At 29.2% G+C, this 5,816-nt stretch overlaps 1 long non-coding RNA gene across 1 annotated transcript; it reads left to right on the forward strand.

Moving 5' to 3' along the window:
* Nucleotides 1-489: 489 nt before the first annotated feature.
* LOC127705216 (uncharacterized) lies at nt 490-5,086 on the forward strand. The gene is made up of 3 exons (XR_007983750.1): nt 490-657; nt 1,714-1,853; nt 4,706-5,086. It is a non-coding gene; the product is annotated as an uncharacterized LOC127705216 (long non-coding RNA).
* The last annotated feature ends 730 nt before the right edge of the window (nt 5,087-5,816 follow it).

The following is a 5,816-nucleotide window of genomic DNA, read 5'->3' on the forward strand; positions in this document are numbered from 1 at the left end:
TAACGATTCAATGTATAAAAATATTTAGACCGATATGAACAGCGACAATAATTTAATTACAGGCTCCTCACTTGGGACATAGAATTATTAAAATTCACTGAGCATGATATAATTTTCTATTCATAATATACATGATATAATAGAATTATAATTTGCAAATATTTAAATGTCGTGTCATTTTAATAAATATTATTCATTTAATGATTTTTTTTATATATTATACGATAGTAAACATTTTCAAAGGTACGCCGTTCACATATTGATGTTAATGTCTTTTTCTATCAATCGTTGCTTTTATTTTGTAATTTTATTTCTTCTGAAGGATAATATTTGCAATTGCATCCAATATATTTCACATAGAGGTAGTAAACAGATAAGAAAAGAACACAAATATATCGTTACAGTTCAGTTGACACACTAATTGAATTTTCAAATTGATAACGTTATATAATTATTTAGTACGTAATGTTTAATTGTTAACAAAATCAACAAAGTGTATTGTAGACAGGTACACGTTGAAAATCCAACAGGAAGTTTTATTTAAATAATCTTATTGCCGCTTTTTAGAAGTATATACTCTATTAAGTTTTAATATTTATTTTTTATTGTGTCGAAATTTATTTCATGTGTACGAGGATATGTGACATCAAATATCAAGTAAAATTATTGTATATACTAATACATGTAATAATCAGTGTAAAAAAATGTTTTTGCTTTATAAATGAAATTAATATAATGAATATAACATAATTTAGAAGTTGTAATTAAGTACAGGGGTAAACCATACAAAATATAGGATATAATGTTAAACTTATAATGAAATTAAAAACGTATATTTTGATTAATAAATAGTTATGTATTTAATATCATATTTTTACATAAATAAACTTTTAAATTGTTTATAGCAGAACAGTTCTATTTCGTATCCGTTGTGATGTTGGTACTCTTTACAGCATGTTCAACAATTTTAACACGAAACTACATGTATACACACAATACTCTTGAAAAAATATAAATAAGAATTTACATCATGATTGATTTCCGCCGCTAGCTCTACATTGACAACAGATTTTTCAATTTCTCAAAAGTAGTTTTCCTCTTAGTTATCATGGTTTAATTTCGACTTATAAAACTCTTTCCATCTTATGCAACTACCATCTAGGAAAGGTGCGTTATGTACAGACTGTCGATTAACAATTTCATTGATATTGAATCGAGAAGGTCACACAGTAGAGTACTCGAGCTCTCGGAACTTAAAAATACCATTATATCTCAAAGCTTTTGTCTGATATAAAAGCAGGAAGAGTAAACATGGGCCGTAATAGTTCATTAAAAAAGGTAAAAGAAGATTTGATGAGTTGGGTAAACTTGAATTTGATCCTTGCATTCTCTTTGTTTAATCTCTTTGCTCAAACAAAATATTGATAAACACGCTTGATTAGAATGATAAAAAGGTCATTGGTTAGGTGTATGACTATCTATTGTTTCCGTTACAGACTTTTTTGTTAGCTAGTATTTCTTACATTAAGATATGTGTTGCCATTTTTTTTTTATTCAGACAACATATATAATATATTATCCAGTTAATGGCGATACCAAGATACAAATAAACAATAATAATATAAAATTAAAATTAAAATATAATGTAAAAAACAACGACTTAAGAGATTGTAGTCTACAATGTGTGTGTATGCTTTTTTACCTATTTTCTAGAAAACTGCGATTTAGATCAGCCATGAGTTATATGACGAAGAGCATAATAGCATTGATCCCTGTTCTGACATTTGCATTATTAGTATTTAGCATAATTGCATTGTTTGTGTACAAGAGTAGATTTTGCTGCAAATCTAAAGGTATGTTTCTCGTTGTAATTTTTCGAAGCCTTTGTGGTGCGCTTGAATTAAGTTTAAAACAGAAATTATATGTACGTAATCGAGAACAGTTTTTGATAATATTTTGAGTTTTTTTTATCGCACGTATATGAATGGATATACATGATATACTTACGAAGCGTTGAGTATTCGTCAACATTCATTATTAAGTCTATAATTGCAAGCTTTATGAGCTGAATCGAAACCATATTACATACATATACCTACTTTAAGATTTAAAAGGATATTGGTTACAAAATCAAAACGGGACAAATATTAGAATATAAGGGTCTGAAAATACCAATAGACCTCAATACGGCTGAAATTAGACCACACATTCAAAGTTAAAGTTAGGCATGTATCGTGCTTTAGCCTTGTCTATTAATAGTTGTCTTTTGCCAATATTATGACAAACGAGACGTCTTTTTTAGTCTTATCCATATGCTACAGTGTCATATAAAGTGATAGCTCGTAAATGTTTTGTTATACAGTGTTCATTTGTCTTTCTTTTTATATAACTGAAATTAGGATGATATCTCTAACATGTCTAATAAACATTAACCTGATATTTACTAGGATAAAGATTTCTTTTATTGGTTAACTCATTGCACATGTTGCACTGATAAGTTGATTGTGAAGTTCAACTCTTTTTTTTACATGCTTGTCAAGTATAACATTCAATACATATAAAAAGGAACAGCTTTCTATTTGATGTTTGATTTATGAAATACAAGACATATCACAGACACATTGTATAACAACACCAATCTTAGTTTCTCTGTTGGTATATTCTTCCTATGTCTTTTTAAAATAAGTATCATTTCTTTGATATGTATATTTGTTTATATCTACTTGTTGAAACGTTACTCCTTAGCTTGAGTTTCTGAAGGTACAATCAGAGATTATGGATTGCTGCCTTCAAGGAAGGTGCCAAATCATGTAAAGAAAGAGTTGCAGTGTTTAAAGTTAAAAGCAGTTATCCACAAATGTTACGAACTTAACCATGCTCTGATTGATCACAGTCCAAATTCAGTTCTCTTTTTCTCACTTCCGATACCACCTTAACCAATAATAAATCGAAAATGTAGTTTTTAGCAAATTCCATGAGCAATACGCACCATTTGATACCGGTTTCCATTCAAATGAGTTCATCCTCCATTGTAGCACCACTGAATGCGTTTATTTAACTAACTTTACTTCTATTTGCAAAAAGACGAGTGCTACTAATGAAGGAAGACCTGCATAACCTTGAGGGTAAACGAGTTCATCTCCGCTTACTTGTGGGTTACTTTTATTCTGTGTAGTGTTTGAGAATATCTATTTGACTTTTCGTCGTTTGTTTTTTGCGTTGCATGTACTGTTTGTTTTCCCCTGACTTATTGGTTTTGATAACGTCCTTGTTATCTTCCATATTTCCTGTAATATAAGAAAGTGGATCTTTTTGCCAATGAGACAATTCACAACGAGGGACCACGAAATGTAGAATTAAGCTACTTTAGGTAGGCGTATATCCTTCAACAAAGACGAAACCCATACCACATTGCAAGCTATAAATTTCCCCGAAATGATAAATGTATTTATTTAAATTGTTTCGTTTATTTTAAGGTAGCACAATACAAATATTTGTTTCATCCCCAATCAGGCAACTTTAAACTGATGTAATTTATTTCATCCAGCTCTAAATTTTATAAATGAGGAACCAACAGAAAGAAGAAAGATTAATCTTTTAATTCTCTTATAAACCGTGAATTAAGTTTGCAAACTTAATTCGTAAGAAATCACTAAATCTAATTGAGTATAACATTTGTTCTATTGATATTTATGGAAATCGGAGACCCAGTTTTAAAGATAACTGGTCAAGGAACAACATGTGCTAAAACCATGCATATAAGGGCACCCATTTAGGAGCTAATGTCATTTAAAACTACATTTTCATGACAAAAATGTATGTGTCATAATTGAATAAATAAGGTTTTCATACTTGAACCTCATTTACTTCTATATAATTCACAAATGTACCATGAAGACACTTCAGGATTTGCCTTTTATAATAAATCAGTTAAGTTTTGACCAGTAAGAAATAACTCCACTTCAGCAATTCTAAATATATAAAGAAAATTCACATACTGTGCATCAAAAATCAGATCTGGCAGGAGAAGTTAAATCATTTTTGACCTTGATGTAATTCAGTTGCTACCGATATGGTCAAAACTCCGCCCACCTGGGTAAACTTGAACTATTACTGATCTCAGAAGGTTAATTACACATTGCATTTACTTTTTTCAATATGGATTTTATTCATTTAGTACATAAAACAATATAATTTGTTTTTAACATTTTCCTAAACAGTAAGTTATGCATGTGTACATAAATTGATCAGTTGGTCAGTCTAGATGATTCTTATGGTGTATGTCTAGAATTATAATTGTATTCAATGAAAATATGGTGTTTTACACATAGCATAATTTTTTATTTCTGTAGTTTGAAAAAAAAATGTGTTTCATAGCTGGTCAGTGGTCATAAAGCTATCAAATAATTCTATTGATTAACTACAAAGTACTGCCCAAATGTCCATATCTTGCATTAGTCAGATGCGTGCATTTGTTTATAAAACTAATTATCATCATTCTATTTAACATTGCAAGATTTGGAAACATATTTGTCTTCTGTAGTTTAGGAAAATTAAGAAGTAACAAAAACAGATGAAAATGAAATTTTGATAAAATGTAGAGGCTTTTGTATAGTGCTACCTTAATTCATATGTGTGTATGTTTTTTGTCGAAATAAGTTATCAGCAGAAAGTGTGAGTAATTTTTTGACATTTTTTATCATAGATGCAGAAATTGCGAATCAACAAAGAACAAAGATTTCAACAATTTATTCGGGTAATATCTGTTGCAGTCATCTTTCTATTTCTAAATGAAATTTGCTTGAAATTAAAAGAAAATACTGGTTCTGTGCAAATCAGACACCCAATTAGTACTGAAACGCAAAACAAATAAACACAATTATGTTAAAGATTATGCACATTTTAATGTTGTTTTTATTTGTCGTACATGTATAACACACATGAATGGTATCATGATTGATCAAATACAAGACTAACCAGATTTGTTTCTCTCTTCTGGCTGGCGATGCAATATTTCTTTTTAGTAATTGGATAGTATAAAAGGTATTTGAAAATAAGTCATAGAAAGATTTTTTTGCTTGTTTTATATTTATTTTATCTCATATAATGTTCGTTCGTTGTAGCGAAAGTTTAACATAATTTCACATTATTTGTGTAAAGAAAGCCTGCGTTAAAGACGTTTTCTGATACTAGAATTTAAATCTTATAATTTTAGGAAAGAATCGTTTCGGCCAAAAACCTTTAAAGAATGCTTAAGATGTAAAATTGTACAGTGAAACCCAAACTGTCGACAAACAACGATTACTATCAAATACATTAATGTTGTAAGAAACTGTAGTTTTATTTCATTAGTGCTAAAAATTGACCTAACACAGGTCATTGAAGCACTTTTTAATAAGTCTTCTTTTATATCGTAAAGTTGTTAAGAAATACCTATTGTTCCACAAGAAACTAACTCCATATAGGTATATAGGTATATAAGAGCAGGGAAAGAGACTGTATTAAATAACAAGGCCAACTCATATATCAAATTGTATTTTGTTACGTAATCATATCGTCACTTGTTTATTTTATGTTTTTCAGATAAAAGTATGAGTTGTGAGAAAATATCAAAATGTTTATGCTGAACATAACACATAACTCAATAATGTCGTTTTAAAAGACGACTTATGCGAGGTTTGAAGAACACATGAGAATCTGCAACAGATAATAAATGTATACATAAGACATTAAACGTCGCAATATGAATCAATTAAATATCATGATACAATGATTAACACTTTAAAGAAAGGTATAACAACAAACCATAAAGCACA

Source organism: Mytilus californianus, unplaced genomic scaffold, assembly GCF_021869535.1.
Source record: "Mytilus californianus isolate M0D057914Y unplaced genomic scaffold, xbMytCali1.0.p SCAF_6, whole genome shotgun sequence".
In the NCBI taxonomy this organism is placed as follows: domain Eukaryota; kingdom Metazoa; phylum Mollusca; class Bivalvia; order Mytilida; family Mytilidae; genus Mytilus; species Mytilus californianus.